Source organism: Octopus bimaculoides, chromosome 5, assembly GCF_046866305.1.
Source record: "Octopus bimaculoides isolate indiv1 chromosome 5, ASM4686630v1, whole genome shotgun sequence".
In the NCBI taxonomy this organism is placed as follows: domain Eukaryota; kingdom Metazoa; phylum Mollusca; class Cephalopoda; order Octopoda; family Octopodidae; genus Octopus; species Octopus bimaculoides.
In genome coordinates, this window is record NC_142932.1 from 86,121,908 (window position 1) to 86,135,377 (window position 13,470).

Sequence of the window (13,470 nt, forward strand, 5' to 3'; positions counted from 1 at the left end):
GATAAACCCATTAGTCTTGGACAAATTGTCTTGTGGTGTAGAGTTAGGTCAACTTTGTATCTTTCTGAGATCAATAAAATAAAATACTTGTCATGTACTGGGTTCCATTAAATTAACTGAAACAAGAGACTACAGCTGAGAATCCTGAAATGAATCCTCATAGAGATGCTTGTATTTTAAGTGTAAATGGGGGTGTAAACCCTAATTGCTACAGTATTTCTGTGAGGAGCAGTGACTCCATGTGTTATTAGCTTTGAAAGACATTATGACAGAATGATGTTATATAAATATTGCTTTCAAATTTTGGCACAAGGCCAGCGATTTTGGGAGAGAGGTTAAGTCAATTACATTGATCCCAGTGTTCAACTGTTACTTATTTTATCGACCCCAAAAGAACAAAGGTCAACCTCAGCAGAATTTGAACTCAGGATGTAAAGACAGACAAAATACCACTAAGCATTTTGTTCAGCATCCTAATGATTCAGCCAGCTTGCCACCCTGATGTTATGCAAATATTATATTAGGTCGTCAAGTATGAAATTTGTAGTAAGGTATATGGTAAACTTTGACAGCTGCTCATTTTGTGCCATTATTATATTTTGATAATCTTTATTTTTTGTTAGAAAGCTGACACATCTATCTCTTTATTCTAACTCATTTTGCATTTTATAAAGTATTTTGTTTAGAAATGGATAAATCAGAAATTCATACAGTTTTGAAATATGAGTTCTTTCTTGGAAATACAGCATCACAGACAGCTCAGAATATTAATGGAGTATTTCATTCTAATGTTAAGTCGGACGCCATTCTTATTACCTACCAATTTACCACATAGACTGGCTTCATTTTACATCTGAAAAATAATTCACCCATTTGTAAATTCAGAAACAGTTTCAACATTGCTGTAATTTATTACTTAAGCAGAAACTGGTGAGCTATAACAATTGTAAATCAAGTCTTTCTGTTAGCAATGCTGTTTTGCTAAAAACTCAGAGAATATCACATATGTCATTCCGCTGCAGCACTATATATGTTTTATAGATGAGTAATGAACTTTTACCCAGGTCACCATCAATTTATGACACTAGTGATTTGTCAATCATTGTTTTTCTATATCAGTACAGGCTAAATTTGTCTAGGCATGCAGTTGATAGTGGAAACTTGCTACTGATGATGTGAAAAGACATAGAAATTCAAATCTAACAATTCCACCACCACTGCTGGACATTTTTCATCTTCTACTGATACATTTCTGTGCTTTTCAGCACTATACATCTATATGAGAAGCTTTCTCAAGACAAACATGCAATTTTGTGTTTACATTTGGTTCACACCATTCAGTTTTACAAGAAGCCAATGGGTTGCTCCACTTGCTAGAAACAGCAGACAACTTTTTTTTATATCATACCCAGTTGTCTTAAAAAGCTGAATAGCACAGTAGATGATTTAGTCTCAGATACATTATATCAGAAGAAAAAAAAGGACTGGTTACAGTTTCAAACCCTCTGATCATAGATAATAGCTAGATCATGGCTGATTTGGAGATTAACTATAAATCATCACTATGGTCCTTGACTGCCTTTAGTGAAATTCACTGCTCTAAACATTCAGACCAAAGATGATAGAACAACTATATATGTTAAAATCATGTTCAACTCAGTGAATTATATGGCCTGAAGCCATTTTATCAGGCAAGCTGAATCCACACTGATCATACACTCAAACATTGTTTTCCAAATACATTAAAAGTACATCTACACTTAATTTTCGTTTTTCTTTACAGCTATTGATTTTCCAGCATCTTCAGTCACTCTAACAGTTTTACTAGAAAATGCAATGCATCATTGGTAAATATGTACTTTTAAAACATTGGCCTTCAATTAGTGATATTAACATATGTAATTAGCAGGTCATAAGAACTGAACTGTTCAATACCAACATGACATCAATACTGAATTTTCCCTTTACTTAATGAAAATTTACAGAGCAAGATTTAAAGGTGATTACAAAAAAAGGTTTCCTCATTATATAACATACATTCTATGAATACAAACATGACATTGACAGTAATATAAATACATTATTATCATAGACTTTTCAACATGAGCATGCATTAACTATTTCAGTTGAAATATGTTGCCTCTGTTTCAATTAATTTTGAAAATGATGAAGAATTTAGTGAAATAACTTAGTAGCTATTAAGTTGATGTTTGGAACATATGTTAACATAAAACCTTGATGGAAGGTTTTCATTTCTTTTTACAGTAAAGTCATGTAACATTAGATTCTATAAAAAAAGTCATGAATGTTTCTTACTTAGCAACAGTTGCCACATCCAAATATATATTCACTCGTAGATCAAACTTTAAAATATATGGCTGTGTGTGATAAGAAGCTTATTTCCCAACCACATAGTTCTGGGTTCAGTCCCACTGCATGGCACCTTGGGTAAGTGTCTTCTACTATAGCCTTGGGCTGACCAAAACCCTGTGAGTAGATTTGGCAGATGAAAATTAGAAGAAGCCCATTGTATATATGTATACATGTATATCCATGTATGTGTGTCTTTGTCTGTGTTTGTTGCCCCACCACTGCTTGGCAACCAGTGTAGGTGTGTTTGCATCCCTATAACTTAGCAGTTCAGCAAAGAGACCAATAGAATAAGCACCAGCCTTAAAAAAGAAGTACTGGGGTCAATTCATTTGACTAAACAAATAATTCAAGGCAGTGCCCCAGCATGGCTGCAGTCTAATGATTGAAATAAGTAAAAGATAAAAGATACAAGACACACGCACACACATATATATAGGTGCAGGTATGGCTGTGAGTTTTGGAAGATTACTTCTCGACCATATGGCCTCAGGCTCAGTCCCCAGTCACACTGCATGGCACCTTGGGCAAGTGTCTTCTACCATAGCCTCATGCTGATCAAAGCCTTATGAGTGGATTTGGCAAAACAGAAACTGAAAGAAGTTCAATGTATATGTGTGTATGTATGTATGTATGTATGTGTGTGTGTGTTATGTCTGTGTTTGTGTTTGTCTCCCACCACTGCTTGACAACCAGTGTTGGTTTGTTTATGTACTTGTTACTTAGCAGTTTGGCAAAAGAGACTGATAAAGTAAGTACCATGCTTTAAAAAAAAAAGTGCCGAGGTTGATTCGTTTGACTAAACTTCTCTAAGGTGTGCCCCAGCATGGCTGCAGTCCAGTGACTGAAAAAAGCAAAAGATGAAAGAGGCAAAAGATATAATCTTTTAATCTTTTAATTGTTCATCATTTGACTGTGGCCATGCTGGGGCACCACCTTGGAGAAATTTAGTCAAACGAATCAACCCCAGTAATTATTTTTTTAAGCCTGGTACTTATTCTATTGATATCTTTTGCTGAACCACTAAGTTATGGGGATGTAAACACACCAACATTGGTTGTCAAGCAGCAGTGTAGGACAAACACAGACACAAAGATGATGGGTCTCTTTCAGTTTCCATCTACCAAATCCACTCACAAGGCTTTGGTCAGCTCAAGGCTACAGTAGAAGACACTTGCCCAAGGTGTCATGCACTGAGACTGAACCTGAAACTGTGTAGCTGAAAAGCAAACTTCTTACTATACAGCCACACTTGTGCCAATATATATAATTAACAAAAACTGTGGCAGGTGTTTAAACATATAGAACTTGTCACAGCAAAAGTTCTGAGACACTGACCAATCTTTTGTATATTTACACTGGATGACCATACAAATGAGAAAAACAGAAGCACATTTCCAAGTGCATGGGTAATAATGAATGCACTGAAGGAATCTCAAAGGTCAATGAGTAAAAATTTCTCAGTGTTTTACTTTCTGTGAAGGCATTCCAATGTAGTTATCATCACCTCATCATCATCATCATCATCATTGTCGTCATTATCGTCATTATCGTAGTCGTCATCTTTATCATTACTATCAACATTAGCATCATTGTTATCATTGTTGTCTTTATCATCACTGTCATGGTCATCATCATCATCATCATCATTGCTGTTGTCATTGTTGTGATCATCATCGTTGTTAACATAATCTTAGTGGTCGTTGTCGTCATCGTTGCTGTTAATGTCATCTTCATCGTTGTTGTCAATCACCATCATCATCATCTTCATCATCATTGCCATCGTCATCATCATTGTTGTCGTTGTTGTCATAATCATCATTTTAAAGTCCACTTTTCAATGTTTGCATGATTCAGACAAAACTCATTGAGGCTAATTTTTCTCTGTCAAGACACTCTTCCTGTTACTAAATTCTCACTTGTTTCTAAGCATGGTAGTATTTCTCCTCATCCCTAGAACCCAAACAGTACATCATCATCATCATTTAATGTCCTTTGTGACCAAAGCTGGCAAGCTAGTGAGCTGTGCCAGACTCCAGTCTGATTTGGCATGGTTTCTAAGGCTGGATGCCCTTCCTAATGCCAACCACTTTACAGAGTATGCTGGGTGCTTTTATATGATACCGCATGGGCACTTTTACATGACGCTGCACAGGTGCTTTTATGTGGCACCGCACAGGCACTTTTATGTGATGCTGCACAGGTGCTTTTATGTATTGCTGCATCAGTGCTTTCACATGGCACTGCACGGGCACTTTTACATAGCATTGCCCTGAGTGCTTTGCACTACCAGAAGGATTGGTCTTAGCACTTCTGCTGGGGGTATAAGTTTTCTTGAGCACAGCCAGGCACCAGGTATCTCACTCCTTTGTCATCTTGCCTGAAAGGTTCAGCTTCCTGAAGTTGTTCTTCAGTAGTTCATTCCATGTCTTCCTAGGTCTTCCACTTCCATGTGTTCCATCCACTTTGGGAAATCAGCACTTCTTTGTGGAGCTATTGGCATCCCTCTGCATCACATGACCAAACCAGTGTAGTCTTCTCTCTTGCACACAGCAACTAATTTCTCTTGCAATAGCTAGAAATGCTTTCATGAAAAATTGCAAACAACACCTATTGTATGATGGTGACATTTGTTTACGATTAGCATACAATATCAAGATAAGAAGATGCAAACACACACACACATGCACACACACACACACACACACACATTGCTGCCCAAGGGGCTTAAACCTATGGTCACTAACAGCAGGCTGTTTCAAAACTAAGCAAAACAAGGTTCATTTAATGAGATTCCCCTTGTAAAATCACTTGATGAGACACTTCTGCACTGGGAGGTGTACCACAACCAGTTGTATAGTATCCCATCTGTGAGGGATCGATGCAGGATAGGTTGAAATGATTGTTGGGAGCAATAAAGTTTCTCGTGTATTCCATTTTCTGTCTCTATCATTTGTTACATATACATAAATATATATGTATGACAGCTGAACTGACTGAAACTTCAAAGTCACTGTCAACAATATTCTTGTTTGAGAATAAACTTGTACTCTACAAAAGTATAGAGTAACTTCCTCAGATTAATGTACAATTATTTTTATTATAATTATAACTAAACATGAAAACAGACATTAATACGAGGGCTGATCAATAAGTATTTGGACTGTTGCCAAAGTAACAAAGCTAAAGCATGCAGAGTGAAGTTGCTTGGCACAGATTGATCTTGAATTCTGCTGTGCATGCACACTAAGTTTTAACATTCTAGCTCACTTCCACTGTTTCACCATTTTCTGTCTGTCTCTCTCTCTCTCTTCCTTCTCTTTTTCTCTCCCTCCCTCTCTCTCTCTCTCTCTCTCTCATTGCTCACACATGACCATCGTCCATCTTTCTTTTCCTCATATGACTATCTTTCTTTTCCTGCACAGAAGTTCAAAAGAACAGACGTGTTTCTCTCTCTCTCACTTCTATCTTTTGTCTTTTCAAAAAAATGTTTCTCCCAGCATTCACTATTTTCCTCATGTTCTGGTCTAACGACCCTCTGTTTTCATTCAGTTTCCTTGTATGTCGCCACTGTCGTGTTTTTGCTCCCAACTTTGACCCTCCATAAATCCTAAAGTTTATTTTAGAATTTATGGGAGCAACTGTCTTTGAAGACTCATATTGTTGTTGAATGCTCAAAATGACTAGATAGCCAGCCAACAACTGATGAAAGGTCCTTCCTCTGTGTTTACTTGTCCTGTTTTCCATTTGTTTCTCGTTGTTTGTGTATTTGGCTCATTTGTTTATGTATTTCATGTTGTTTGCACAGTTGGTGACATCCTATACTCATATATGCATGTATGTGTGTGCGTGTGTGTATTTTTCCCTTCTTTACAATTAACTCAGAAAAAATAGATGAACAGTTACCAGGGTAGCAAAAATCACACAAGTAAAAAGGGCGCAACACCTTGTTTTTAAAGGTAGAAACTCCAGGTTTATGTGAAATATTTTGTATAATATATATAAATAAATAAATGGAATTAAACGCAGGTGTTATTCAAATTCTTTTATTTCCGACACATGTTTCGAAGATATCACTGGTATTATTCCAAAGGAATAAAATGGTGTAAAACAATGTAATCTTCCCTTCAGGGAAATGAAGAAATAAAACTAAATTTGTCAATAAGACATATTCTGTTAAAATGTCTTATTGACAAGTTTTATTTCTTCATTTTCCTGAAGAGAAGATTACATTGTTTTACACCATTTTATTCCTTTGGAATAATACCAGTGATATCTTCGAAACATGTGTCGGAAGTAAAAGAATTTGAATAACACCTGCGTTTAGCTCCATTTATATATATATATATATATATATATATATATATATATATGTATTATATATATATTTTATATATATATATATATATATATATATCATCATCATCATCATCATCATCATCGTTTAACCTCCGCTTTCCATGCTAGCATGGGTTGGACGATTTGACTGAGGACTGGTGCAACCGGATGGCTACACCAGGCTCCAATCTAATTTGGCAGAGTTTCTACAGCTGGATGCCCTTCCTAACGCCAACCACTCAGAGAGTGTAGTGGGTGCTTTTACGTGTCACCCGCACGAAAACAGCCACGCTCAAAATGGTGTCTTTTATGTGCCACCCGCACAAGAGCCAGTCCAGGGGCACTGGCAACGATCTCGCTCGAAAACCCTACAAGGCCAGTCAGGCGGTACTGGCAACGGTCACGCTCAGGATGGTACATCTTATGTGCCACCTGCACAAGAGCCAGTCCAGGGGCCCTGGCAACAATCTCACTTGGCTTGCCGGGTCTTCTCACGCACAGCACATTTCCAAAGGTCTCGGTCAGTAGTCATCGCCTTGGTGAGGCCCAATGTTCGAAGGTCTTGCCTCACCACCTCAGCCCAGGTCTTCCTGGGCCTACCTCTTCCACGGGTTCCCTCAACTGTTAGGGAGTGACACTTTTTCACGCAGCTATCCTCATTCATTCTCACCACATGTCCAAACCAGCGCAATCGTCTCTCTTGCACACCACTACTGATACTTCTTATGTTCAGCTTTTCTCTCAAGATACTTATACTGTGACGGGTATGCACATTTACATTACACAACCAGCGGAGCATACTGGCTTCATTCCTTGCGAGCTTACGCATGTCCTCAGCAGTCACAGCCCATATTTCACTGCCATGTAGCATGGCTGTTCGTACACATGCGTTGTACAGTCTGCCTTTTACTCTGAGTGAGAGTCCCTTTGTCACCAGCAGAGGTAAGAGCTCTCTAAACTTGGCCCAGGCTATTCTTATTCTAGCAGAGATAGAAGTTGTTTCCTGTTTTTTTACAGTGTTTATTGCACCTGAACATCTGTCACATACAAAAACTAACTTTGTAGTTAATCTGCCTTTGATATTGCTGCACCTCTTATGTGTCCATAGCTTGCACCGGGTACATCTTATAGAGTTACTACCTACTCCTTTACTGCATACTGAGCAGGGCCATCTACCTGAAGGGGTTTGTGTTTTATCTACCTTCCTACTTATTAGGATTTTGGTTTTTGCTAGGTTGACTCTAAGGCCCTTCGATTCTAGTCCTTGCTTCCACACCTTAAACTTCTCCTCTAGTTCTGATAGTGTCTGCGCAATTAGTGCAAGGTCATCAGCATAGAGGAGCTCCCAGCGGCAACCTGTCTTGAATTCCTCTGTGATCTCCTGGAGGACTATGATAAATAGGAGGGGGCTGAGGACGGAACCTTGGTGGACCCCTACCTCTACCCGGAATTCATTACTGTACTCATTTCCAACCTTCACCTTACTGACAGCATCTCTGTACATGGCTTGCACAGCTCTCACTAACCATTCTTCTATCCCAAGTTTCCTCATTGACCACCAGATAAGGGATCGGGGAACCCTGTCAAAGGCTTTCTCCATGTCAACGAAGGCCAGGTACAGAGGTTTATCCTTGGCTAGATATTTCTCCTGCAGCTGTCTCACTAGAAATATGGCATCAGTGGTGCTTTTACCTGGCACGAACCCAAACTGCATCTCATCTAAATTGATTCGCTCCCTAATTAGTTGGGCTATGACCCTCTCCGTAACTTTCATAACCTGATCTAACAGCTAGATGCCTCTGTAATTATTAGTATCTAAAGCGTCACCTTTACCTTTGTAGCAGTTTACTATGGTGCTGCTACACCAGTCATTGGGTATGACTCCTTCGTGTATCACCTGGTTCGTAATACGGGTGACTAGGCTGTAGCCAACACTGCCAGATATTTTGAGCATCTCTGCAGTGATTCCTGATGGGCCGGGGGCTTTCCCTGTCTTCATACTCTTAATTGCTTTATCTACCCTGGTACTGTCAACTCGGATAGCTGGTCCCTCTGTTGGGTCGACATACGGCAGGCTCTCTTTCTCCCATTCATTCTCTTTATTAAGCAATCTATCGTAGTGGCATCTCCAGACCTCTTTCTTTGCAGCCTCATTTAGTGCAAGCGTACCATCATCCATGCGAACACATTTCTCTCCTACAACATCACTATTCTCTCTCCTACACTGTCTTGCAACACGAAATACCTCGAGTCTTTGGTCCTCACAGCGCAGAACATTGGCAAATCTTTTCTTATCTGCTTCCCCTCTGGCTAAATAAACCTGTCGCCTAGCTTCCCTTCTGGCAGATTGGTACAATTCCCTGCTACCACCGTTCTTCCAGTCCTTCCAAGCCTGTTTCTTTTGTCTAATAGCCCCGTCTACATCCTTGTTCCACCATCACGTTACTCTGGGTCGAGAGGGGACTTTACACCAGCCACAGATCTGGTCTGTGGCTCTCAACAGGTTGTCCCGCAGAAATCTCCAATTGTCTTCCACGTTGTATGATGCTATATCCCCTTCTATTTCGTCAAATGCTTCAAGTAACTTGTCTCTAAATCTCTGTCCATTTGCAGGGTCTTTAAGTTTCCATACCCTTCTCCCCCAGGCCGGTCTACTTCTGGGCACCCATATTGCCTTGATCTCGAAGTCGCTAACTACTAATCTGTGTTGGGGTGTACATTCTTCGCCAGGGAGGGTTTTGGCATTTATAAGCCTCCCTCTTTCTCTATTTCTGGCGAGGATGTAGTCGATTTGGCTAGAGTGTCTGCCGGAGCGGTAGGTGACTAGGTGACTGGCAGGTTTCCTGAAGTTGGTATTGCAAACCATAAGATCGGTTGCATCACAGAACTCCAGCAGTCTGGTTCCTTCCTCGTTGCGGGAACCGAAGCCATAGCCTCCATGTATGCCATGGAAGCCTCCAGCACGACGTCCGACATGACCATTGAAGTCACCAGCCACAAAGAGAAGTTCTCTGTCTCTTGTCGACGAGGTAGTTTGCAAGAGGGTGTCATAGAATTGGTTTTTCAGCCCATCCGGGAGCCCCGGTTGAGGGGCATAGGCTGAGATGACAGTAGCTAGCCTATGATGAAGCACTAGTCTAATCTTAAGTACTCTGTCACATACTCTAACTACCTCGATTACCTTATCAACCCATTTCTCTGCTAGAAGTATTCCTACGCTCCCGACTCCGTCAGTGTTCCCTGCCCAGAAAAACTTGTACCTGTGTTCTTTGCCTGTGAGGAACCTCGCAGAACCTCCTCTCCATCTTACTTCTTGGATGCAGCACAGATCTACGCGTCGCCGTTCAAGCATCTCAACAATCTCACCAGACCTACCTTTCAGCGTGCCGACGTTGAGAGTGCCAATCCTGACAGTGTGGGAGGAGTGGGTGTCAGAGGAGTGGGCCCGTGTGACCCTGGGATGGGGGTAAGCAGTGTCGTGAACCTGAAAAGAAAGCTTGCATTTGGCAGAGTTCATAAACAAAAACAATACCTACAACCTTCATATACTACCCAATCTTTATGCGCTATAAGGTCACAGGCAGTGTTCGCGGAAGATGATCTAAAAAGACTTCCGGTACTGGTGGAGGGGGCGGGAGGGCGGGTGTACCGCGGGCTAATGGAGCTTCGTCGTGGGTTCTATTAGCATAGAGATGCCAATACAAAATTGTGGTGGAATTGGAAAGCGAGCTGGTTATATGTTTGCGTTCGCGCGCAAGTCGAAGTGGAAATGGTGGAAGAAGTGGTGATTCAGAGAGAGAGAGAGAGAGATAGAATACAATAGGGAGGGAGAGGGAGAACCGGCAGCAGTACATCATGCTGGTCAAATTCGTTAGGTTTTTAGAAAAAGTTGAAAGAAACACAGCAGTGTTTAAACGTGAGATTAAATGTTTAAATCGGTAACAGAAATGAGAGTTAAAAATCGTAATTTTTAAAGGGAGTTAGAGACAAATTTCAGTCAGGTTTGAGCTAAGGAGCAAAAACTTCAACAAGTAGATGCGAAGACAATAGATCGCGTGAGATAGAGAAAAAAATACATAAATAATCATGAATTCAAGACATAAATGTATAGTTAGAGAGAACGAAGTGGGGTGGTGGAAATATTATTTATTATCTATTGTCTATTATATATATATGTTACATGATGGAATCTCCCATTGAAGATGATGTATGAGTGTTCAACCTATACAAATGATTTGTTTATAGAGATCAAAATGTATGTGCTCTCAAACTGACATTGTTGAACAGGTGCACAGTGACCCGCATGTCATGTGTCAAAGTAATGACAGAGCAATGTGAGATGAAGCATTTTTGCCCAAGAATATAATGCACTAATTTGTGTGTGTGTGTGTGTGTGTGTGTGTGTTTGTATGTGTGTGTGTGTGTGCATCATCATCATCGTCGTCATCATCATCATCATCATCACCATGTTTGTTTTGGCATGGCTTCTATGTCTGGATGACCTTCCTAATGCCAACCACTTCACAGAGTGTACTGGGTGCTTTTATGCAGCATTAGTACAGGTGCTTTTATGTAACACTGGCACACGTGCTTTTTACAAAGCACCAACACCAATGAGCCCACAAGTTTAGGATCGCTCAGCTGGAAAATTATGTTGGGGTTGTAGATTACATTTATTATGTAGGGGATATAGGGGACAAGCCTGTGTACAAGAGCAACCTCATTTTACTTAGCTTGATATGTCTTCTCAAGCACAGCAAACTACCAGAGGTCTTGGTCCCCTGTCATCCCTTCTGTAATGCCTAAGTCCGAAAATCCTTTCTCACCACTTTGTCCCACATTTTCCTTGGTCTACCTCTTCTACACGTCCCCTCGACAATTCTTAATGCAACTGTCCTCATCCATACGCATTACATGACTGTACCAGCACAGTCTTCTCTCTTGCTTACTACATCTGATACCAAGAACCTTTCAGTTTTCATTGACCAAATCCATTCACAAGGCTTTGGTAGACCTGAGATTATAGTTAAGGACATGCCCAGGGTGCTGTGTAATGGGACTGAACCCAAAACCACATAGTTGTGAAGCAAACATCTTAACCACACAGCCATGCCTACTACTATATATGTTCTTGTCAGTTTCTTGAAGACAGGAATGGCTTGGTGTGCTCTGGATCATTGTCCATGGAATCATAGGGAAACACCATTGGGATATACTGTACCTCACTTTCCTCCATCTGTGGAAGTAGTGTGCCACAGTAGTGTACTACTTCCTCCGTCTGAGGAAGTAGTGTGCCATAGTAGTGTGCCACAAATCAGGTTTCTACAAGCAATATACCTGACCATTCTTTGTTGTTGTACCTCCATCTTCAATACTGTCAACCCACATCCTTCTTTTTTTCTTCCTCAGCTCCTTAAAGAATGGTCTTTATAAGGCTCCTGGAGTCTTGTTACCTGGGCATACCATTTAGGCTCCGATGATGATTTTAGTAGTAGAGGTGGTTGTGGTGGTAAGAGGAAGGTGGTGACAGTGTTAATGATAATAGTGATGGTAGTGGAGGTGTAGGTGGTAGACGCTTTAATGTTAATGGTAACAGGGATAGCGCTAGAGGTACCCTGTAGTATGGTAATACTTGTAATTACTATGGCAGTGTTTGTGAATGAGCTAGTAGTAGTAGTAGTAGTAGTAGTAGTAGCAGTAGCAGTAGCAGTGGTTGTGATTATTAAAGGAGAGGCGGTGGTAATGGTATTAGAAGTAGTAGAAGCAGCATAGCAACAACAACAGCAGCAGCTGTAGCAGTTGTAGTAACCATAGCAGTCATTGTGATTATAAAAGAAGAGGTGGTGGTAATGGGATGAGAAATAGTAGAAGTGGCATAGCAACAACAGCAGCAGCAGTGGTGGCAGTAACAGCAGCAGCGACAGTAGTAGTAGTAGTAGTAGTAGTAGTAGTAGTAGTAGTAGAAGCAGCAGCAGTATTTGTTGTTGTTACCATGGTGGGGGTTGTGATAATAGAGATAGTTCAATGATAAAGTTACCAATAGTGACAGCTATGACAGTGATGTCAACAATGGCACTGGTTGTCTCAGAGTTATAAAAACGTTTTCTTTTACAAGGCAGATTTATAATTACTAGAATATATAACATCACTTTATATCTTCCTACATGTCACTTGGACACTTCTTGTTTATTCATTTGGCTTGTATCTCTCATCTTTTATTTGTTGCAGTCATTGTACTGCAGCCATGATGGGGCACTTAACTTGTAGAGTTTTTAGTCAAACAAACGACCCCTACCCATGAGTATTTTTACTCTTAAACCTGGTACTTATTATACTGGTCTCTTTTACTGAACTGCGAAGTTATGGAGACATAAACACACCAATACCCATTGTCAAGCGGTGGGTGGGTGGGTGGGTGACACAGAAAATACACATATAGCATCATCACCATCATCATCATCATCATCATCATGATTTAATATCCGTTGTCCATACTGGCATGGGTTGGATGGTTTGACCAGGGCTGGCAAGCTGCACCAGATTCCAGTTTGATTTGGCATGGTTTCTACATCTGGATGCCCTTCCTAATACCAACCACTTTACAGATTATGCAGGGTGCCTTCATGTAACACCATACAGGCGCTTTTATATATATACTTATATATATATACAGAATGCGGTGAATAAACTGTCGTCTAAGTTATGCAAAAATGAAAATAGCACTGACATCTCATTTTAACATATATTTACCAAAATTACATA

General features: G+C 40.2%; 1 long non-coding RNA gene across 1 annotated transcript in view; it reads left to right on the forward strand.

Moving 5' to 3' along the window:
- The first annotated feature begins 1,782 nt into the window (after positions 1-1,782).
- Positions 1,783-13,470, forward strand: part of LOC149135632 (uncharacterized) — a 29,142-nt gene continuing 17,454 nt past the window's right edge. The window contains exon 1 of the long non-coding RNA XR_016241796.1: positions 1,783-1,847. This is a non-coding gene — a long non-coding RNA (uncharacterized LOC149135632). The remainder of the gene's footprint in view (positions 1,848-13,470) is intronic.